The sequence below is a fragment of the Callithrix jacchus genome, chromosome 17 (assembly GCF_049354715.1).
Source record: "Callithrix jacchus isolate 240 chromosome 17, calJac240_pri, whole genome shotgun sequence".
Taxonomy (NCBI): Eukaryota; Metazoa; Chordata; class Mammalia; order Primates; family Cebidae; genus Callithrix; species Callithrix jacchus.
In genome coordinates this window covers 41972318-41996538 of record NC_133518.1, presented here as the reverse complement: position 1 = coordinate 41996538, position 24221 = coordinate 41972318, and the positions used below count along the sequence as shown (strand labels likewise).

Below are 24221 nucleotides of genomic sequence, written 5' to 3'. Positions count from 1 at the left end.
CCCCAGGAGTATGGCGGCTACAGAGTGTGAGACCTGGCGTGGGTTCCACCTGCTGCTTTGTTTTTCTATTTTGTGGAGGAGGGTGTGTTTTAATTCGGCTGCTCTTTCGAAAATCTTTCGCTGTCTAGATTTCCTTCCTGGAGAAAGAGTGACTGGAAGTGTTGAATGCTGTTGGGGATTTCAAGAACTGTGGCGGAGGTGGGGCTGGGCAGAGGTGAGGCAAGCCTGGCTGTACTACAGGGTTTGAAGGCAGGGTGTCATTTGAAAATTGAGACAGAAGCATCCCTCTGTAGGATCTGGGTAGGGTGGGCAGAACACGGCACAGAAACAGAGCTGCCAGACCCAAGGATGGAAAAGGAGGGTAGAGTGGGGGTGGTTAAGAGGTGCCCAAGGCACTGAAGCATAGCCGCAGGGCTTGGCTTAGTTCTGAGTGGGAAGGAAGCTGTTGAGGCAGCCAGCGTGATCTGGACAACTGCTGATGATTGACCCAGAGAAGTAATGCAGGCTGAATTTCCTGAAGACCCTATATCTTCTCTTCATTTACCTTACTTTGGTGGCAAAAGCATGTTCCATAGGAGCAAGAACATTATTCACTGTATACAGATGATGTCATCTGGCTTCAGCATTATGGCTGAGACACAGGGTCACTCTGCTTCCAGAGTGAGGTCACGGACTTTGGAATTCCTAGTTATATTACTGATCATTCCGCAATCATGATCATAATGGATGCTCTTACTTGAGGGGCCTGACAATTCAGACTCTTCTTTCGTTATTCTTTGAACCAACTCCGAAATAGATACGGGTCTCTCAAATGGAATTTAAATGTCAACTTTTATTCCTGGTGGAGCTGGACCAGGATTGCAGCCTGGGCCTGTGGCCAAATGGCCTTCCTAATATCCTTCCCAGAAACTTAATGTCTACTCGCCACATCCCAGGCAAACCCACTGAACAGTTGCCTCTGGGTCTTTATCCTGTGGAGGAGGAAGAGAGCTTATGTCCTGAGGACAAGCAGCTGCTGAAGAGGTAAGGGGCAAATCATGTAAGGGCAGTGATGTTTAGCACTTTACCTCACCCCACTCTGCAAAAACCCACTTCAGTTCCATTCAGTATGGCAGTGGTTTTAAAAGTGTGGTCCTCAGACAAGCGGCTTTAGCATTCCCTTGAAACTTACTAGACATGCAGACTTTTGATCTCCCTTCCAGACAAACTGAATTAAAGATTCTGGAGGATGGACCCAAGAATCTATGTTTTAACAAGCCCTTTTGGTGATTCTATTACATTTAAAGTCTGAGAACCATTTTAGTAGAGGGGTGAGGTTCAGTGGGCCCAAGACACCATCTTTCCAGTGAGGTAAATCAATTCCCCTTTTATGGAGGACAGTGAGAAAGAAGTGCAAAGAGGCCAGAGGTGCTGCTTTGATAATAGGTCCTCATGGAAACATAAAGATAAGGGTATCCCCCAATGGATAAGTCTACCCTGTAGTCTGAAAGCTGGTCGTCTCAGAAAAAAGTAGCAGGAGCAAACATGAAGACTTTTCTTCAGATGCCCCTTTTCTCATTTGTTAATGTTTTCTACCTTTTAAAGGATAAAGTTGAGAAAAAAGAATGATGGAGGAAGGTACTCACTAGCAGAAGAGAAAGAACACTAAATGATATAGGAAAAAATAGGTATTTTTCTTCCTTTATAATTAATCACTTACTTTTCTAAATCATATTAAATTTTTAGTCTCTGATCTGTTTTTCTAGTTGTGACCCCAGCAACAGGCCATTTGACTGTGATCATGTCATCAGCATGGACTGTAGTGCTATTTGCTTTTTGTACCTATTCATTTTCATGTTGACTTGTGTGTATTGTTTAGTGACACAATTTTTAAAATTTATTTATTTATTTAGAGACAGGATCTGGCTCTGTCACCCAGATTAGAGTGCAGTGGCATGATCTCAGCTTACTGCAACCTCCATCTCCTGGGTTCAAGTGATTCTCCTGCCTCAGCCTCCCAAGTAGCTGGGATTACAGGTGCCTGCCACCACACCCAGCTAATTTTTGTATTTTTAGTAGAGACAGGGTTTCACTGTGTTGGCCAGGCTGGTCTTGAACTCCTGACCTCTTGATCCACCCGCCTTAGCCTCCCAAAGTGCTGGGATTACCGTGAGCCACAATTTTTTTTTTTTTTTTTTTGAGATAGAGTCTCCACCCAGGCTGGAGTGCAGTGGCCTGATTCTTGACTCACTGCAACCACCATCTCCCAGGTTCAAGCGATTCTCCCACCTCAGCCTCCCGAGTAGCTGGGATTACAGGCACCCGCCATCATGCCAGGCTAATTTTTGTATTTTAGTAGAGATGGGGTTTCACTATGTTGGCCAGGCTGTTCTTGAACTCCTGACATCAGGTGATCTGCACGCCCTGACCCCCACAAAGTGCTAGGATTACAGGTATGAGCCACCACACACAGCCAGTGACACAATTATTTATGTCCTTCATATTCACCTTGAGTTGAGATTATTTAAATTGCTTTGTAACCTTGAGTAGGTCATTTAATTGCAGTTTCAACTGCCTTCAAATCACAATGGAGCCTTGCCCAGTTAGCCACTAAAACAGCTGGTGATGGCAAGCACTTGTCACAATAATCCATACAGTTGGCATTTTCTATTTTAAGGTTAAAAAAAGATATATTTCCGAAGTATTTGTAATTGGGAAGAATTGTTTTTTTTGCTTCAGACAACCTTTTTAGAGGTTTAGAATAAAGTTATACCTCTTTGGGTACATATAGCCTTAACTAGACATGGATGCCAACCTCTTGTAAACACACTTAATTCCTTGCAGTCCAGAATGGAAGCTTGTTTCTATTAAATATTTAGTCTTTCCAGACACTGTTACAGGAATTTAAAAAAATGCTAAAGAATTCAAGCTGCCTCTGATTTCATCTGAACATGGAATTATAGTGGTAGTGATAGAGTAACTCAATAGTTACCTTGTTCCAAGAACTGTGCTTAATCTGTCATAACCCTATGGGCAGGTAGGTCTTTCATTCCTTTTATACAGATGAGAAAACTGAGGCACAGAGAACTCAACTGAGAGGCAGGAGCAGACTCAAATCAAAGTCTACTCATATCAAAGCTATGTCCTTAATCATCTAGTCTGCTAGATGGGCTAGCTTCTGGGCTAACTTCTGACAAGATTTGCACTTGGGGTCTTGATCAGCATAGCAGAGGTCTCAGGTAGTTGGTGGGAGAAGTGGGGTGTGCTTCAGCAGTATTAACCATTTGTTAGAGGAAAAAAAATCAGAAATCCTTGTTTTCGATCTCATTCAGATTCCTGGGCTTCATCGTAAAACTTCTGAATGAGACTCTTTCGGTTGAGACCCAGGAATCTGCATTTAAAATATGCTCCACATGTTGATTTTATGACTAATAAAAACTGCACCTGGTCAGGCATGGTGGCTTACTCCTATAAATCCTACACTTTGGGAGGCTGAAACAGGTGAAACACTTGAGGTCAGGGGTTCAAGACCAGCCTAATATGGTAAAACCTCATCTCTACTAAAATTTTAAAAACTAGCTGGGCTTGGTGGCACGAGCCTGTAATCCCAGCTACTTGGGAGGCTGAGGCAGAGAATCTCTTGAACCCAGGAGGCAGAGATTGCAGTGAGCTGAGATCATGCCACTGCACTCTAGTCTGGGCAACAGAGCGAGACTCTGTCTCAAAAACAAGCAAACAAAGCACACACACACACACAAAGCAAAAACAAAAAACAACTACTGCATCTAATTGCTAGGCACCATTTCATGTCTATTTCAGTAATCTCTGGGCCCCAGTGTATCAGGAAGGGTTAAGACAAGGATATCCCTGCTCATCATTATTGGCAGAAACTTGAGTATTTTTATTTTTGTAGTATTTTTCTTTTTAAGCTGCTACACTAAATATTTGACTAACATCTAATATGTATATGCTATTGGAGGGAAAATTTATTTAAGGAGAACTGAAAAATCAACATTGATCTCTCCCCTAAAACAAACTCTGCCTGTCCCCCACCCCCAACCCTGCTGCATCTCCCAAATGATAGCTTGTCTCTCTTGTGGGCAATCCAAGGCCAATGTGATAAGAACATCCCATACTGAGTAAAACTATCCAAGCCTATATTAGCTTTGTATTGCTCCCATACCAAACTACCACATGTTCAGCAACTTAAATAATACAAATTTATTATCTTACAGTTCTGTAGGTCAGAAGTTTTGCACAGGTCTCATCAGACTAAAGTCAACATAGCAGTAATGTGTTCCTTTCTGGAGGCTCTAGGGGATAATCTTGTTCATGGCTCATTTGGATTGCTGGCAGAATTCAGTTCCTTTTGGTGGTAGGCCTGAGATCTCCATTTTTTTTCTGGATATAAAGGGAAGGCCATTCCCAGCTTCTAGAGGCCACCTGCATTCCTTCGCTCATGGTTCCTTTCCTTCATCTTCAAAGACAGCGACAGTAGGTCAAGCCCCTCTCATACTTTGAATCTTTCCTCTTTCTCCTTCTATTTTATCTCTTTGAGCCAGCAGAGAAAGGTTCTCTGCTTTTAAAGATTCATGTGATTAGATTGGGCCTGCCCAAATAATCCAAGGCAATCTGCCTCATCCCAAGGCCCATACCCTTAACAAACATCTGCAAAAGCCATTTTGCTGTGTAAGGTACCATATTCACAGGTTCTGGGGATTAGGATGCAGGCATCTTGGGGGATTTGAGTATTATTCTGCCTGTGACAGATGCCCTGTCTGCCTTTGTTGACAAATAAGATAGCAGTGGTTATCACTCCCAGCAGGGCTCCAAGCATTCATGCTGACGTACATGAGAAAATGTGACTTAACTGGATATCTTTCTAAAACATTTCAGGGCCAGATTCCAAAACAATAGTTTTGAAAGGATGTCTTATGGCTTTTGTGTAGCCAAGCAGAGCTGCCACAACATTTATCTCTGTGAGTAGGAAAGGAAGGCGATTCATGTTGTGCCAGCTTCTCTGGTAGCTTGGATTCAGAAAAAAAATTCTGCTATGAAATAGGCACACCCATTCAGTCAGAATATTTGCTTTTAGTGACTCATTGCTTGCCATATCCTCCCCTGCTTCCACACCTTTGTTCATGCACTTCCAGCTGCTTGGTTTGCCCTTCTGTCTACCCATTTATCTATAATGATACACATTTAAGACAAGTTTTGACACCTACTTATTCTAGGAAACATTTTCCAAGATGCTAAAAGTATGGCATCTACTCATTTTTCCCAATAACTGAAGTAAAATGTTAAAAAGAATCCATGTCAGCTGCCAGATTTCCCAAGACTGTTTTTGAGTTCTTCTCTATGATATCTTACTCCATAAATCTGTACGGCATTAAAGAAGCCCCTGTGGCATCTTGGATTTAGTAAGTACTTAGTAACTACTTACTGATTTGAAGTACTGAATTTAAGTAATTGGTTATATTATCTTTATACTAAAAGTCTGCAAGATGCGTGTATGTATTGTTTCCTTAGAATGTTCTAAACTAAAGAACATTGCTAAGAATGTCATAAAAACAAGTAAAACTGGTATTGTTAGAGGTGAGGGGTTTCCAGTTCATCTTTTACTAAATATGTTAATTCATAATCTGTCAGATTACCCAGAGGTATAATGGGGTAAGGGAGTGGACTTTTTTAGTGTGATGTATAATATATATGCAGAAAAACATAAAAATATGTGTACAGTTTGATGGATTTTCACAAACAGCTACCTCATAATCAGCACTCTATCGAGAAACCAGAATTACTCCTGGGTCCCCAGAAACTCTCCAGCTGCTTTCCAGTTGCTGCCATTCGTAGGAGTAATCACTGCCCTGATACTTTAAAAGTTTGAGAAGTAGACTTTTTTCTTTTTTTGAAGCAGAGTCTTGCTTTGTCACCCAGGCTGGAGTACAATGGCACGATCTTGGCTCACTGCAACCTCTGCCTCCTGGGTTCAAGCAGTCCTTCTGCCTCAGCCTCCCAAGTAGCTGGGATTAGAGGTGCCCACCACCATGCCCAGCTAAATTTTTTGTATTTCTAGTAGAGACAGGATTTCGCCATCTTAGCCAGGCTGGTCTCGAACTTCTGACCTCAGATGATCTGCCCACCTTGGCCTCCCAAAGTGCTGGGATTACAGGTGTGAGTCACAGTGCCAAGCCTGAAAAGTAGACTTTTTTTTTTTTTTTTTTTTTTGAGACAGTCTCTTTCTGTTGTCCAGGCTGGAGTGCAGTGGCATGATTTCGGTTCACTGCAACCTCCGCCTCCCAGGTTCAAGTGATTCTCCTGCCTCAGCTTCCCAAGTAGCTGGGACTACAGGCGCACGCCACCATGCCCAGCTAATTTTTTTGTATTTTTAGTAGAAACAGGGTTTCACCATGTTAGCCAGGATAGTCTTGATCGCCTGACCTCATGATCCGCCTGCCTTGGCCTCCCAAAGTGCTGGGATTACAGGAATGAGCCACCGCGCCTGGCCGGGAAGTAGACTTTTTAAGATGCAGAAAGATATTCTCATAGATATTATTACAATCTTAGAAACAAATCTCTAAGCAAACATGTGTACGTTTACAGAGATTTGTTTTTAAATGTGACTCTTGTCCTGAAGGTACATTTAAACATGGAATAGTGAATTCTTTTCTAAGTGTTCTTGCATTATCAAATAGTTTGAGTTACAGATACAACTTTGACTCAGTTTATTATTTACCAGTATTTTTTGAGCACTTGTGATGGTTCAAAATTGTTATGGCTCAAATATTTATAGGCTGTATCATTTTCTGCATAGTTTTTATTGAGATCAAATAAAAAAAATTCCAATGTATTTTTTTCTGGACTTTCAGTTTAGGTTCATAGTAGATATTGAAGAACAATATATTATCAGGAAAAGTGGCAGTCTCCATGCTGTACATTTCAACTGTCTACTGTGACACTTTCCAAGAGAGTGAAAATTGAAATTGCTTGTAACAGAATGGAATGAGTAAACTCTTAGAGCAATTGGATTCAGAGCTGTAATGTCCCTCATTCCCCATCTACCCTCTGTGTTCAAGGATGTTTGCTGAAGCATTATTTCTAAAAATAAAACATAGAAAACCACCTTAGTTAGCAAGATGAATGCTTAAATAAATCATGGTATAGTCATAACATGGACTGTTACGAAGCATGAAAGGCATGCTTTCAAAAACTGAAAACTTTAAATAATATTAAGTAAAATTATATATAGCAAATACCAATTTTGTTTGGAAAGTTGTATATTCATACACATGTACATAGAAGAAAGATTGAAAATTTATAACATTTTGGTCTTGGTTATTTCTGAATGGTATGCTTGAGAGCAATAAATTTTATTATTTTCCAAATACTTTTAATTCTGAAATTGCTTTTCAACGATCAGAAAATAACTACACAGGATCCATTTTTTAAAAGGACACATAGGGCAGATAATTGATTTTTCCTGTGAAGTGAAGTCCTGGGGGAATTCAGACAGAACAAATACATGTTTTAGTCAAGAGGTTAGCAGAACTCTGTGCAACAGCAGCAGGACCACAGCCATCCAAAAGAGGTCTCTTTGAAATAATGGAATTTTCAATGCAATGTCACCTCATCTGACTTTCTATGTAGAAATTCCCAAAGACAACAGCCTGTGCACCTCCCAAATTGACTTTCAGCTTTTGTACACACAGGTCCAGTGTTCCAGGTGTAGAACCTAACTGTTCCAGATGTAATCTGGACAGAATATTTCCTTACATTCGTGCAGGATTTGTCTCTTGGTATTTCTTCCAGTGGTCCTAATCCTACTAGCGTGTGGCCATAAACAGCAAGAATAAGCCTTCCTCAGCACTGATGTTCTTTAAATATTTAAATGAATGTGTGGGTTTTTTTTTTTGAGATGGGGTTTCACCATGTTGGCCAGGATGGTCTCGATTTCCTGACCTCATGATCCACCCACCTCGGCCTCCCAAAGTGTTGGGATTACAGGTGTGAGCCACCACGCCTGGCCGTGAATGTGTATTTTTAACATTCATTGAAGTATAATTTAGGTATGGTAGACTGTGCACATTTACAGTGGACAATTACCTGTGTTTTGACAGGTGTATACATCCACAAAATCACCACAATCAAGATGTAGAACACTTTTATTTCCCCCAAAGTCTCCTCATGTTTCTTGCGTTCCATGCCTCCGTTCACCTGTTCCACATAACCTTTGTTCTGCTGTCACCATAGATTCTTTTGTATTTTCTAGCATTTCCTGTAAATGGGATCATTTACTGTATGTACTTAAAAAAAAACTGGCTTATAAAAGTCCTTAACTTTTTCTTTCACTTTATGAAGCAGTTTTATAACATGTATTCTTTACTTTTATGGAGCCATCATAAAAGATGTTTGAGACTTCCTCTTGAGATGATTAACCAGTCAGTGAAAATGCATTATACATTTTATAAGTGCAGTTGTTCTTGCCACACTTAAATAGTCGTATTGGACTATAGTCCTTGGGATATCTTCTGGTTTTAACACTGTATAATTCTATAAAATGTTTTCAGTTACTATTCAAAGGTAATGTTGAACATTTACTTGAAATTAGTCCAGTGAATATAATTGAAATTCAGTAAGATGTTAGGGATTTTTGTTGTTGTTGTGTTTTGTTTTTTCAGTTTTATTGTTTTCTAATTCTTTCAGGGAATCACAATGTATACTTAATTCTTCATGGTTTTTCACATGACAAAAACAATATTGCCATTTTCTTTTCTTTTTTAAGAGACAGGATCTCGCTATATTGCCCAGATTGGAGTGCAGTGGCTATTCACAGGAGTTAACATAGCACACTACAGACTTGTATTCCTGGGCCTCCTGCCTTGGCCTCCCAAGTAGCTGGGATTATAAGCTATACCACTGTGCCCAGCTCAACATTGCCATTTTTAAATTAGAGTGGCAAAGGAACATTTATAAAAAGAATATGGAAGCTCATAGGGTAGTCCTATTCCATAGGAAGAAAACCTGCTTGAATAAAATCTAAGTGGTAAGGTGAATACCACAATATATTTTAAGCTCCCCAACTATAATCAAATAGAAATGATGATGACATTCGTATTTTCATCTCTTGATTTTTTTATGGTTCTAAACCACACCCATTGTACAGGTTGCCCTTTCTACTGAGAGTAAGTTCCATTGAGATTAAAATCTGTAATAATAGGTAGAACACTTCAGTGTGAAATTGCTTCCTTTCTTTGGTCAAACACTAACTTTGGCAGAGGATAGACACAGCTTAGGAAGACTGAATTTTAAGTGTTCTGAATTGTTTTTCTGGACTTCCAAATCTCAAATGATAAGACCGGCAGAAGCAGGTATACAAAAATTTCCCTCTGTCGATAGCAATAAGATAGCCTCGGATTCCAGTGCTGCTTTTTAATGTAATTGTTAAATTGAGATAGTATTTCTTTTTTAAGTGCATTCTTGCTTTAGGACTCTAGATGGCTTTGCATAATCGATGCAAATAGGAACCTTGGTGTGACGATAATTCTCTTTTCGTTTTTCTGTTTGAAAACTTTCTTCCATAAGCACCGCTGGTTAGAGAAGAAAGGACTGTTTTGGTTTATTCAGGGTTGGATAAAAACATTAGACTCATAATTCTTGGTTGAGCTTTGATTTTCCTTTCAGGAATGGATATAAATTATTAGGAAATTGCTGAAATGGCTGAATGTACTCTTTCTGTGCCATCTAGATGTGTGCGTATTATTGCTTGGAAACTTGATGCTTTCAGTCTGATGCAAACAGCTCTTCCAGTCTATAGTTTCATTGTGGATAAGCAAAACTCCACTTTTTTCTAAGGAGATTTCACAGATTATAAAATATTGTAATAGAGGATATCTCCAGTACTCGGGATGTGATAAGATTCTATCCAAGCATCTGGAGTCTGAAGAAAATACCTAAATTGAAATAAATTCTTTATCATTATATTTGTTCTTCAGCATTTCCAAGTACTAAAATGTACTTGGGGAGAGCAACTTTCTTAAAAGATTTCTGCTGTTTCATTGAATATGGGAAGGGCCTGAAAGCTTTCAGAAAGATAATTTTGTTATAAATAGTATTCAAATGAGCAAGTTGCCCTTTAGTGAGCATTTTTAATGTTTCTGAGGCTGGCCAAAAAACTATATATCTTTACCCTACGCAGCCCGAGAAGCTGTAGCAGCGTTACCTTAAGTTCTTTTCTTAGGAAAGCAGAAAATGAGCAGTTCCCACCCTGTGTAAAGCTGAGAAGATCTTGAATGATGCATGTCGAGGAAACTTGGATACTGATACTGCTGGCAATTTACATAGGCCCCAGTGCCAAAGAATGAAAGACTCTTGAGTTTTCTTAAAAGAGGCCAGCTTTTACAAAGTTAAGTATGCTTTCTTTTTGCAGTGACCTGAGCTCTTAAACCTAAGTAGAGAATTAAGACTTGCTCAGCTTTGTGAAGCAGTCAACCATTTAAATTTATTTGTATGCACCACAGAATACTCTGTGGCTCTTGTTAGAGAAATGAACACATTATGACCAAGTAACCATGAAAAGTGAGTGCCATGGGAAAATTTTACATAGTTAAAAAAGAAAACAAAACACATGGCTTTCTTAGGAACCAGAATTGCCTTTCCTATATTATACCTGGAGTCCAACAAAGACTATGCCTTTGTACCAGTCCTTTTATAATGAATCAACCAATTGCTCAATTGTATTCTTGTGTAGGAGGGGGATAACATTCCTTTATGATTCCCAGTTTAGATCAGCTTACCACCCAAAGCATGATATTTGATTACCCTTATTATGTTTCTTTGCATAGCTACAAATGTTACTAATGGCATGGCCTTGTCTGCCTCTGTGATGAGTTCACAGTCAGTGCTGTAAAACGCACTATTGCTTGGTACCCTGGAAATATGAGCCCAAAGAGAATGGAGTAGCACTTTGGGGTTAGGGATAAACTGCAAAAACAAACCTCTTAAACTCCTGAATGTGCCACTGAGTGCCTGACAGCCTGTTTTTCCTTCTTAGTGCTGATTTTAATCTCTAAAGCTCCCTGTGTATGGGCCTCCATTGCTTTAAGAATTATAAAAGTTTACCTACCATTTCTGACCATGTTCTTCTATTAAAATTGAGGTTTCTAGGGTTCCCTCTTTCTCTTTTCTTCCAAATGTTTCCAACCCAGTTCTCGGTATTACAGGAAAAACAAGGTGTTGTCAGAAGCCACTGAATTCTTATCCCTATACCTATTCCAGATGAGGTGGGAGGTCAAGAGGCTTCTCCTTTTAAAATGTTGGAACCGTGGTCCCAGGCTTCTAGAATTTTTAGCTCATCAGTAAAAATATATTGTGCATGTAGTACTTGCAAGGTCTATATTTTTAATTTTTATATACTAAATGTTTATGTTATACATGTTTTACTTAATGTGTCGGTTTTATATATGCTAGGGTATATATGAAAATAAATGCTGCTGGATATGGTGGCTCATTCCTGTAATCCCAACACTTGGGGAGGCTGAGGTGGGTGGATTGCTTGAACGCAGGAGTTTAAGACCATCCTGGGCAACATGGCGAAACTCTGTCTCTACTAAAAGTACAAAAATTGGATGTAGTAGCACACGCCTGTAGTTCCAGCTACTTGGGAGGCTGAGGCAGGAAGATTAATTGAGCCCAGGAGTTTGAGGCTGCAGTGAACTGTGATTGTGCCACTGCACGCCAGCCTGGACAACAGAACAAGACCCTGTCTCAAAAAATAAATGAATGAATGCATGTATGCATGCTACTCAGGAGGCTATGTCTTGCTATGTTGCCCAGGCTGGGATTACAGGCATAAGCCACTAAAACTAAACTCAAAAGAATAAGAAGCCTAGCTCATAGAGTTTATGGAGGACTCCTCTTTTGCTAGGAGACTGCTGCTTCTTCCCAAGTGGAGCACAGACAGATCAGGAGTAAATAAGGAATGGGGCCTAGTTTTAGCAACAAGAGTAAGGATGATGGAAAATCAGGAAGAGAGCATCTTAGCAAACACAATATGTTAATAAGCAATGAGACGTGGGTTTGTTTCATTAGGGAGGGTGGAGTGGGGAGGAGTCTGGAGCAAACTCCCTTGCTGCTGCTATTTGAGTGCTCTCTGTATCACTAACATTGTGCTGGGTGCTTTTTGTACATTACCACTTCATCCTTGCAGCCAATCATAAAGGCAGACAGGCGTGAAGTGAAAAATAAAAATAAAAGATAAAATAAATGATTTAAAAAAACAATTGTTAATTGGAAAGAATTTATCATATCATTAACTAATATCTCATGGTACAATATACATACAAGATACTGTTTATTATTAATGAGTGAGTATAAAGTTATGTTTTATATAATCTTGATAATTTTGACTTTTTTTGTCCAACATGTGCTCACATTGTTCCTCTTTTGTTTTCTGATGCAGTTGGTGAAGTTCTACTATTTTCTTATGCTTATATGATTCGTATTTTTTGCAGTCCCCAATTTCTTTGCAGATGTATTTTTTAAAGATTTTTAAAGCTTTGATATCAAAACTACCCTTGCTACATAAGCAAGTAGCTTTAAAACAGATTATTGTTAATCCACTCAACGAGACATTCAGAAACAGTAGAACATCACAAATTCTGGAAGTGAAGAAGGAATGTCAGTCACTGTCCAGGCTCTTCTTTGTGGAATGTCTACTCCTCTCTTGGGATATCCCTTGAACTGTTTGTGTCATGGGATCGTGTCATAAGAAGCAAGTTAGGATTCTACTGAAAAAAAGCACTTTAAATATTTGTAAAGCTAATTTTGTTTCTTTAGTTTAAAAAATATATACATAGTTCTAATATTTACTTCCTACACTCTGGTGGGGATCATTGTTCTTAGTGACTCTTGTCTTCTGAGTAGACAAGGGTGTGACCTCAGTTTTCTCATCTGTGAAAACAGGGATGCCTTTTTAGGTGTTTGGGGAGGGGATTTTTTTTTTTTTTAACCACATTTGGTTTTGTACTTACTTTTTTTGCCTATTAACTCATCCTTCTAAGTCACACTCACTGGTTGGAAGTTTCTGTAAGGAATAGTGTTCAGGAATAGGAGTGACATATTAAGGTTTGCTTTTTATGTCAAGATTTTGGAAATAGTTACACCCAAAATGGAACTTTAAAAGCTTTCTTACTCTTAAGGCCCATCCAGTTTAAACCCCACCCTCTCAGGACAATTTGTCAGACCCATGTTTGAAGTATCTGCTGTTTTTTTCTTCTAGAATTCTGCTTGTACATTAATCAGTAGACTTGAATTATGATTGTATGTGTACATGTTTGCTATTTACGAGGCACAGCTGTTTATTGTTTGTGTTTTGTTTTTGAGGCAGAGTCTTGCTCTGTCACCCAGGCTAGAGTGCAGTGTGGCTATCAGGGCTTACTGCAGCCTTGTCCTCCCAGGCTCAAGAAATCCTCCTGAGGAGCTGGGACCACAGGCATGTATCACCATGTCCAGTTAATTTTTTTAAGACCTTTTTTTTTTTTTTAAATAGAAACAGAGTCTCCCTGTGTTGCCCAGGCTGGTCTTGAATTCCTGGCCTCAAGCAATCCACACGCCTTGGCCTCCCAAAGTGCTGGAATTACAGGTGTGAGCCACCATGCTAGGCCAATCATGTTAATTTTTAGAAAAAAATGAGGATTTGGAGTTCAGTTAGAATTGAGAAAGTAAAAAGAACCATGTACAGAAGAAATCGTTTTGTAAACCTCTATACTGGGCATCTAATTTCAATGCCTACATAAAAGAAGCTCAGATCTCTTTCTTAAATATCATGTAGAAAGATGATACCTTGGTTCCCTTGAGAACCTGTTTCACGACTTCATTACTTTTAGCCATTCAAGAGTCAGTGTGGTTTATTGAAAGGAGCATGGAACTGGGACTCGGACACACTGAAAATACTACCAGCTTTGACACTTACCAGTGGGTGACCTAGGCTGATTAGCTTGATCTCTCTGAATCTGTTTCCTTAGATGTTGAAATGGGAATAAGGATGGGTCCCAGAACTGAAAATACTGTGTGTGTGTGTATATGTGTGTGCAGAGTGAGTGTGTGCATGCACATGTGTATGTGTATAAATTTTTGTAGTGTAATAGTATTTTATTCCCATTTTACATAGGAAACCAATAATAATTCTCTTATATGTAATATTACTTTCAGTCCTGTTCCTTAGCTCACTGGGATGATGTGAACATCAGATGTGATAGTACATCTGAAAGTGCCTTATAAATTAGAAAACACTTAAATGTGAGATGTAATTTACCTTGATAATGGCACATGTTACTTACAATATCATGATGGTTTTCCTTAATCTTCAGTTTTAGGCCACCTGGAAGAATCACTTTCAAACTTCTTTCTTTCTTTTACAATGTTTGTCATTGTTATTAGCTGAGAATAAAATCTCTAGTGAATTTGTCCTGAGACATTCATACTACTTTATGACTTAATGAAAAAAATTCATCACTTTGAAACATACCAACAAAAAATACTGGGCCAGCCAATTAATGCTATTTTAAATAGTGAAGTTAACTAAAGTAAAATATTCTAAGATTTCGAAAGTTGCGTAGAATCAGACTAACTCTGTAAGCAGAAAGACTAAATTATCTTATGGCAGGTCCAGAGGGGAAGCTTCCTGGACCCAGCCTTATACTGAATACTGAAAATGTGGACTTTGACACACTTGTTTCAAGTTGTTTCAATATGACTCTAGCTGTTTGTATATGAATGTGTGCCTACTAGCTGAGTGGTACTGGGCAAGTTAGTTAACCTTAGTGAGCTCGAGTTTATCAGTAAAAATAGATATAACAACTGTTACTTTTGGGGGCTATTTTAAGGATTAGAAATAATTTATATAAAGTGCCTGGCACATATTCATCAGGACTCTGATTAGCACACTTGTGTATGAGGAAACTAACTGGAGATCTGGGAAATAACTATTTGGAAGGATTAGAAGGAATAGTGCTTAGCACCCACACAGACGGGGAGTAATGCCAGTTCTCACCAGCCACATGGGGAAAAAAATGTAGTAATGTTCAGGTTATTGGGTACTCAGAAGCCTCTTGCCTCAATAGTGGGGAATAATTAGCCCATAGACGGTATGGTTTCTCAACCCCAGCACTATAGGAATGTTAGACTTGATAATTCTTTAAGGGGATCTCTGTGTATTATAGGATGTTTAACAATGTCCCTGGCCTCAACACTAGATGCTAGTGACACCTCCTCTTCTGAAAGTAAAAAAGGTCTCCAGACATTGCCAGATGTCTTCTGGGGGCATAGTCATCTCCTGTTGAGAATGAGAGCCCTAAACTCAATTCTGCCAGGTCCTGCCTAATGAAGCTTAAAAGCAAGACCTAAGGGTCAAATGCTTTCCAAGTAATTTGACTACATCCAATAATGGTCCCCCTACCTTTAGAAATAGAAAAAAATATTCTAAAATTTTGGTCTGGCAAGGTGGCTCACACCTGTAATCCCATTGGGAGGGATTTGGGAGGCTGAGGCAGGCAGATCACTTGAGGCCAGGACTTTGAGACTAGTTTGGTCTCATAGAGAAACCCCATCTCTTTTAAAAAGACAAAAACTATCCAGGTGTGGTGGCATGTGCCTGTATAATCCCAGCTGCTCAGGAGGCTGAGGCAGGAGGATTGCTTGAGCCTAGGAGGCAGAGATTGCAGTAAGCTGAGATTGCACCACTGCACTCCAGCCTGAGCAAGAGAGTGAGATTCAGTTTCAAAAATAAAAAATAAAAAAATCTGAAATATAAAATCCCAAGGGACCTTGAATATCCAAAGCAATCTTGAAAAAAATAAAGTTAGAGAGTATATACTTCCTGCTTTCAAAATATATACTACAAAGCAGCAGTCTGATATGAAGATGGGATAGTACTGGCATAAAGACATACATATTGATTAATGGAACAGAATAGAGAGCATGTAAATAAACACATATATAGATGGTCGAATGATTTTTGACAAGGGTCTCAAGACTTACACGATGGGGAAGAGACAGTCTGTTCAACAAATGGTGTTGGAAAATTGGATATCCATATGTGAAAGAATGAAGTTGTGGCCAGGCTTGGTGGCTCATGCCTGTAATCCCAGCACTTTGGGAAGCTGAGGCAGGTGGATCACCTGAGCTCAGTAGTTTGAGACCAGTCTTAGCAACATGGAGAAATGGAGAAACCCTGTCTCTCTAAAAAACTACAAGAAAAAAATAAAAAGCCAGCTCAGTGGCTCACACCTGTAATCCCAGCACTTTGGGAGGCCAAGGTGGCAGATCACTTGAGCTCAGGAGCTGGAAACCAGCCTGGGCAACATGGTGAAACCCCGTCTCTACTAAAAATACAAAAATAGCCAGGTATGGTGACAGGCATCTGTAATTCCAGCTACTTGGGAGGCTGAGGCAGGAGAATTGTTTGAACCTGGGAGGTGGAGTTTGCAGTGAGCTGAGATTGTGCCACTGTACTCCAGCCTGGGTGATAGAATGAGACTCTGTCTCAAAAAAAAAAAAATCTAAAAATCATAGCTGGAGTGATGGTGTGTACCTGTGGTCCCAGGTACTCAGGAGACTGAGGTGGGAGAATTGCTTGAGCATGGGAGGTCAAGGTTGCATTGCAGCAGGATCATGCCACTGTAGTCTAGCCTGGACAAGAGTGAGACCCTGTCTCAAGAAAAAAAAAAAAGAATGAAGTTGAACCTTATGCCATATGCAAAAATTAACTCAAAATGGATTAAAGACCTGGATGTAAAACCTAAAACTCTTAGAAGGAAACATTGGGTGAAAGCTTCAGGACAGTGAATTTGGCAATGATTTCTTGGATATGGCATCAAAAGCACAGGCAAGAAAAGCACAAATAGACAACTGGGACTTCATAAAACTAAAAAACTTCTGCACATCAAAGGACACAATCACACAATCAGCAGCACACAATCAGAAAAGGCAACTTTAGGTGTGAAGAAGATATTAGTAAATTATATGACCGATAAGGGGATAATATCCAGAATATATAAAGAAGATCTACAATTCAGTAACTAAAACAACCTAATTAAAAAGTAGGCAAAGGATTGGAGTAGAAGACATTTCAAAGATGACGTACAAACGGTCCATAAGCATATGAAAATATGTTCAATATCACTACAAATGGTCCTTGACCTACAGTGATTCGACTTACAGTTTTTGAACTTTATGATAATGCAAAAGTGATACACATTCACTACACTCCTCCACTTATGATGGGGCTATGTGCTCATAACCCCATCATAACTTGAAAATATCAATCAAAAGTGAGTTTTCTATGCACTTTCATCATCAGGATATAACATCATTGTAAGTTGAAGGACATCTGTATTCATAAGAGAAAACAAATATACATCAACAACATAATGAGATATCACCTTATGCCCATTAGGTTGACCAATAGGAAACAAACAGAAAATTTAAAAAGGTTGGTGAGGGGATGCAGAGTAATTGGACCCCTTGTGGGAATGTAAAATAGTGCAGCCATAATACAAAGCAGTATGGAGGGTCCACAAAAAAATTAAAAATAGGATTAACATATGATCCAGCAATCCATCTCTAGATATATATTTGAAAAAATTTAGAATTTAGAGCAGGATCTTTGTTCTTTTTTTTTCTGAGATGGAGTCTTGCTCTGACACCCAGGCTGGAGTGCAGTAGCATGATCTCAGCTCACTGCACTCTCCACCTCCTGGGTTCAAATGATTCTCCTGTCTCAGTGAGTAGCTGGGATTACAGGTACACACCACTATGCCATGCCATTTTTTTGTATTTTTAGTAGAGACAGGATTTCACCATTTTGTCCAGGCTGATCTTGAACTCCTGACATCAGGTGATCTGCCTACCTCGGCCTCCCAAAGTGCTGAGATTACAGGTGTGAGCCACTGTGCTGGCCTAGAGCAGGATCTTAAAGAGACATTTGCATACCCATGTTCACTGCATCATTGTCACAACAGCTAAGAGGTGGAAGCAAACCAAATGTCCACTTGCAGGTGACTAGATAAAGGAAATGTGGTATAGAAATACAATGGAATATCATGCAGCCTTTAAAAAGAAGGAAATCTTTTCATATGCTACAACATGGACGAACCTCAAGGATGTTTTGCTGAACAAAATAAGCCAGTCACAAAAGTACAAATACTGTATTATTCCACTCATATGAAGTATATAGAGTAGTCAAAATTGCAGGAACAAATTAGAAGGGATTGCCAAGGGATGGTGAGAAGAAAGAGAGGAAATTAGTGTTTAATATATATAGCGTTTCAGATTTTCAAGGTGACAAAGTTGTAGAGAGCTGTTGTATGATAATGCAAATACAATCAAGACTACTGAAATGTATACTTAAAACTGGTTAAGAAGGCTGGGTGCAGTAGCTCACGCCTGTAAACCCAGTAGTTTGGGAGGCCAAGATAGTGGATAACCTGAGGTCAGGAATTCGAGACCAGCCTGGCCAACATGGTGAAACTCTGTCTCTACTAAAAATACAAAAACTAGCTGGGTATGGTGCGAGGCACCTGTGATCCCAGCTACTCGGGAGTCTGAGGCAGGAGAATCACTTGAACCTGGGAGGCGGAGGTTGCAGTGAGCTGAGATTGCACTTCCCACTCCATCCTGGGCAACAAGAGCGAAACTTCATCTCAAAACAAAACAAAACAAAAAACAAGGTTAATATGGTAAATTTAATGTTATGTGTGTTTTTTTTTATTACAATAAAAAGAATAGTTCTAGGAATACAAAACTGTTACCCAACAAAGCAAACTTTACAGTGTCTTTCATCCAGTAAAAAAATTAACAGGCATGCAATGAAGCAGGAAAACATGACCCATAACTAGAAGGGAAAATCTATCAATCAAAACTGACCCAGAACTAACACAGTTATTAGAATTGTCAGGCAATGGCATTGAAATGTAATTACAGTTGTGTTTCCTATGCTTAATAGAGTTAAGTGGAGACATAGAAAAAAGTTTAAGAGACCCAAATAAAACATCTAGAGGTTAAAAACTACAGCGTCTGAGATGAAAATACAGTGGACAGGATGAAGGGCAGATTAGACATTGCAGAAGAAAGGATTAGTGATCTTGGAGACATAGCAACAGAAGCTGTCTAAATGCAACAAAAAAGAGCTACAAAAATACTTAAAATATCAGTAATCTGTATGATAACTTTCTGTGGTCTAATGTGTGTACTTAAGTTTCCTGAAGGAGGAGGGAGGAACAGAAGAGATATCTGAGGAGATCACGGCTGAAAACGTTTTTCAAATTTGATGAAATCTGTAAACCCAGAGATCCAAGATGCTCAATGAGCCCCAAACAAAAGCTATATGAAAAAAAACTACATCAAAGCATAATTGTTTTGCTTAAATCCACCGATAAGGATAAAATTCTAAAAGAATCCAAAGAAAAAAGACACATTACATAGGAAGAAAAGTAAAGATGAAGTAGATGTCTTTTGCATGTATTCAACTGAAATCTTCAACTCTGCTTGTGGATTTATTGATTTTTCACTGCAGTGCTGTTAAGTTTTGCCCAAGATTGTGTAGTATAGATAAGATAGTGGAGGAACATCTTTAAGGTAATAAGATAAAAACAGTTAACCTAGAATTCTACACCCAGCAAAAATATACTTCAAAACAAAGACAAAATAAAGACTTTTAGACATGTGAAAACTGAAAGAATTCATCACCAACAGCCTTGCCTGACAAACATTAATGGAAGTACTCAAGGCAAAAGGAAATACAGATCTATATGAAGAAGAGCATCAGAAATGGTGCTACATGAGTAAACAGATAAGATTTCTTATTGTTTAAACCATTTAACAAACTGTTTTAAGTAAAAATAACAAAATATATGGGGTTTATAATACATGTGAAATATATGACAAAAATAGTATAAAGGCCGAGAGGGGAAAAATGGAAGCATACCATGTAACTTTTTTTCTTTTAGAGACAGGGTCTCACTCTGTCACCCAGGCTGGAGTGGAGTGGTGCAATCATGGCTCACTGTAGCCTCTGAACTCCTGGGCTCATGTGATCCTCCCAAACTCCTGGGCTCATGTGAAGTCCCTCCCAAGTAGCTGGGACTTCAGGTACATACCACTGCATTGTAATATTCTTATGCTATATGTGAAATGGTATAACAGTGCTTGAAGATAAGCTGTAGTAAGTTAAAGATGTGTATGCTATAAATCCTAAAGCAATCACTAAAATGACAAAGAATTATATTAAGACAAGAAAGGAGATAAAATGAACTTATAAATAATATTTGGATAATCCAAAAGAAAAAAGAAAACAAAGAACACATAGGACAAATAGAAAACAAATAGCAGGAGGAAAATCTTAATCTTATCAGTAATGACATTAAAGATTAATTGTCTACATATTTCAATTAAAAAGTAGAGATTCACTTCGGGAGGCTGAGGCAGGAGGATTACTTGAGCCTAGGAATTTGAGACCAGCCTGGGCAAGAGGGTGAGACTCTGTCTTTACAAAAAAATACAAATTAGCTGGGTGTGGTGTGGCATACACCTGTAGGCTTAGCTACAGTGAGCCATCATTAAGCTACTGCACTCCAGCTGGGCAACAGAGTGAGACTCTATCTCAGAAAAAAGAAAGAAAGAAAGAAAGAAAAAAGCAGAGATTGTCAGACTGTGTGAAAGCCAGCTATGTTGCCTAGAAGAAACACATTTTAAATATAAAGACACAGGTTAGGTTGGGTGCAGTGGCTTATACCTGTAATTCTAGTACTTTAGGAGGCCAAGGTGGGTAAATCACTTGAGATCAGGAGATTAAAAGCAGACTGGCCAACATGGAAACACATCTCTACTAAAAACATAAAAATTAGCTGTTGTGGTGGCAGGTGTCTGTAATTGCAGCTACTTGGGAAGCTGAGGCAGGAGAATCACTTGAACCCAGTTGGGGAGCAGAGGTTGCAGTGAGCTGAGGTCTCACCACTTCATTCCAGCCTGGGCTAAAGAGCAAAACTGTCTGGAAAAAAAAAAAAAAAAAAAGACACAGAGTAAACGTAATGGGACAGAAAAAGAGATATTATGCTAATACTAATATACTAATAAAAAGAAAGGGACTCTGCCTATATTAACATCAGGTAAAGTAGATTTCAGACCCAAGTCTATTACCAAGAATAAGGAAGGTCATTTTATTATTACAAATGGGCCAATTTATCAAGAGAACAAAACAGTTCTAAATATTTATGTACCTAATAACAGAGTTTCAAAATAAGTGAAGCAAAACTTGATAGAATAGCAGTGAGAAACAGACAAATCCACAATAGTCGAAGATTTCAGTGGAATAGAAGCAATAGACAAAATCAGCAATGATATAGAAGATTTAAACAAAACAAAACAAAAAAACAAGGTTAAGATGGTAAATTCAATGTTCTGTATTTTTTTTAAACCACAACAAAAAGAATAGTTGTAGGAATACAAAACTGTTACCCAACAAAGTAAACTTTACAGTGTCTTCCATCCAGTAAAAAATTACCATGTATGCAATGAAGCAGGAAAACATGACCCATAACTAGAAGGGAGAATCTATCAATCAAAACTGACCCAGAACTAACACAGTTATTAGAATTGTCAGACAATGGCATTAAAATGTAATTATAGCTATATTTCATATGCTTAAGAGAGTTAAGTAAGAGACATAGAAAATATTTTAAGAGACCCGAATAAAACATCTAGAAGTAAAAATACAGCATCTGAGATGAAAATATGGTCATCTTGTATCATCCACCTTGACTTTATTGACATTTATAGAACACTCCAGTCAACAGCAGCAGAATACACTTTAAGGTACACACAACATTTACCAAGATCATATGCTGGACTATAAAACAAATCTTAATAATTTAAAAGAATTCAAGTCTTATAAAATACGTTCTTTTACCACAATGGAGTTAAATTTAAAATCAAATTAGGGAAATCCACAAATATGTAGAAATTAATACACTTCTTAAGAAACCAGAGGTAAAGGAAATTAAAAGGGGAATTAGGCTGGGTGCAATGGCTCACGCCTGTAATCTCAGCACTTTGGGAGGCTGAGGCAGGTAGATCACCTGAGGTCAGGAGTTGGAGACCAGCCTGGCCAACATGGTGAAACCTCGTCTCTACTAGAAATACAAAAAAGTAATAGTAATAATAAAAAAAATAAATTAGCCAGGCATGGTGATGAGTCTGCAGTCCCAGCTACTCAGGAGGCTGAGGCAAAAGAATTGCTTGAACCGAGGTGAGGTTTGCAGTGAACTGAGTTTGTGTCACGGCACTCCAGCCTGGGTAACAAAACGAGACTTTGTTTAAAAAAAAAAAAAAAAAGGTTTAAATAAAGGGATATAACATGGTGATGAACTCTCAGTATTGTTCAGATGTCATTTCCCCAGAATCAATCCTTAAGTTTAGTGGAATTTCAGGCTAAATCTCAGAAGGCTATTTTGGTAAAAATGGATATCCTCATTCTAAAATTCATATGGAAATATGAATGACCTAGAATGGCCCAAAGTATTTTGGACAAAAATAACAGAATTGGAGAGCTAGTGCTACCTGATTGTTAGAGCTTTTTTGTTTGTTTTTAAAGAAACAGGGTTTTGTTCTGGTGCCCAGGCTAAAGTGCAGTGGCACCATCATGGCTCACTGCAGCCTTGAACTCCTGGGCTCAAGAGATCCTTTCACCTCTGCCTTTGAGTAGCTAGGATAACAGGATCATGCCATCATGCCTGGCTAATTTTTTTTTTTTCCTGTAGAGATCAGGTTCTCACTGTGTTGCCCAGGTGTCCCTGGTCTCAAGCTGTCCTTCTGGTCTCAAGTTGTCCTCCCACTTTAGCCACCCAAAGTGTTGTGATTATAGGTGTGAGCCATCACACCTGGCCCCTCTAGACATTTTATAAAGTTACAGTAATTAACAGTGTTGTATTTGCATAAAGGTAGACATATGAATGGAATATAATAGAAAGTCCATAAATAGGCTCACACATATGGACAATTGAATTTTAACAAAGATCCAAATGCAATTCAGTGGAGAAACAACAACCTCCCACAAAGAGTGCTGGAAGAATCAGATACCCAGATGCAAAAGAAAGAACATTGATTCATACCTTGTATTACAAACAAACCCAAAATAGACTATAGACCTAAATATCAGTCTTAGAAAATACAAAACTTCTGAAAGAAAAAATTTTGTGACCTTGGGTTTGATAAAAATTTCTAAGATACAACACCAAAAGCATGGTCTATTATAGAAAGGGTTGATAAGTTGGACTTCATAAAAATGTAAAAGTTCTAGCATTTCAAAGAAACTATTAAGAGAATGATGTGACAATTCTGAGACTGGGAGAAAATATTTGCAAAGTATGTATCTAATAAAGCACTTATATCCATAATATGCAAACAACCCTTAACTCACTAAGGAAACAAAACACACAATAAAATAATGGGCAAAATATTTAAATGCTTAACCAAAGAAGATACATGGATGGGTAGATAAGCTGATGAAAAGATGCTTATCATTATTAGTTATTATGGAAGTATAAATAACATACCATAATGAGATAGCACTATTTGAATGGCCAAAATTAGAAAGATTAACCATACCAAGTGTTGGCGAATATGTGGAGGAACTGGAAATCTCATACACTGTTAATGGGACTGCAAATGGTATAATTATTTTGGAAAACAACTTGATAGCATCTTAAAAAGTCAAATATACATTTATGATTTTCAGCCATTCTACTATAGGCATTTACTGAAAAAAAAAAATAATGTGTTTGTCCACACACTTGTGTCAGTAGTTCCTAGCAGCTTTTTTGTAATAACCAAAATCTTTGAACACCTAAGCATCTTTGTGATTTATCCATTTGAAAGAACACTAGTTGGAAATATAGAGGAATGAACTATTAAAACACACAACATAGATAAATCTCAAAATATTTATGCTAACTGAAAGAAGTCAGAAGAAAAGAGTGTATACACATGATTCTGTTTATATAAACCTCTAGAAAATGCAAGCTAATCTATAGTGACATTAAACACATTAGTGGTTATCTAGGAACAGAGAAGGATGGGAGGGAGGGATTGCTAAGCATGAGGAATATGGGAATCACAGACATGTTCACTTTCTTAATAGTGACAGTTTCAAGTATGTTGTAATATGTCAAAATTTCACATTTTATACATTA

The 24221-nt window shown here is 38.5% G+C and overlaps 1 protein-coding gene across 3 annotated transcripts in view; it reads left to right on the top strand.

Annotated features, from left to right (window-relative positions):
- The window catches only part of PLS1 (plastin 1), a 114981-nt gene that overhangs the window by 18825 nt on the left and 71935 nt on the right, over window positions 1-24221 (top strand). The window contains exon 1 of one of the 3 annotated variants that reach the window (XM_002759524.6): window positions 9209-9347. The exons of the other annotated variants lie outside the window; for them this stretch is intronic. The gene's annotated coding sequence lies outside the window, so the exon portion shown is untranslated. Of the gene's footprint in view, window positions 1-9208; window positions 9348-24221 lie in introns of those variants that run through there. 3 annotated transcript variants of the gene reach the window in all.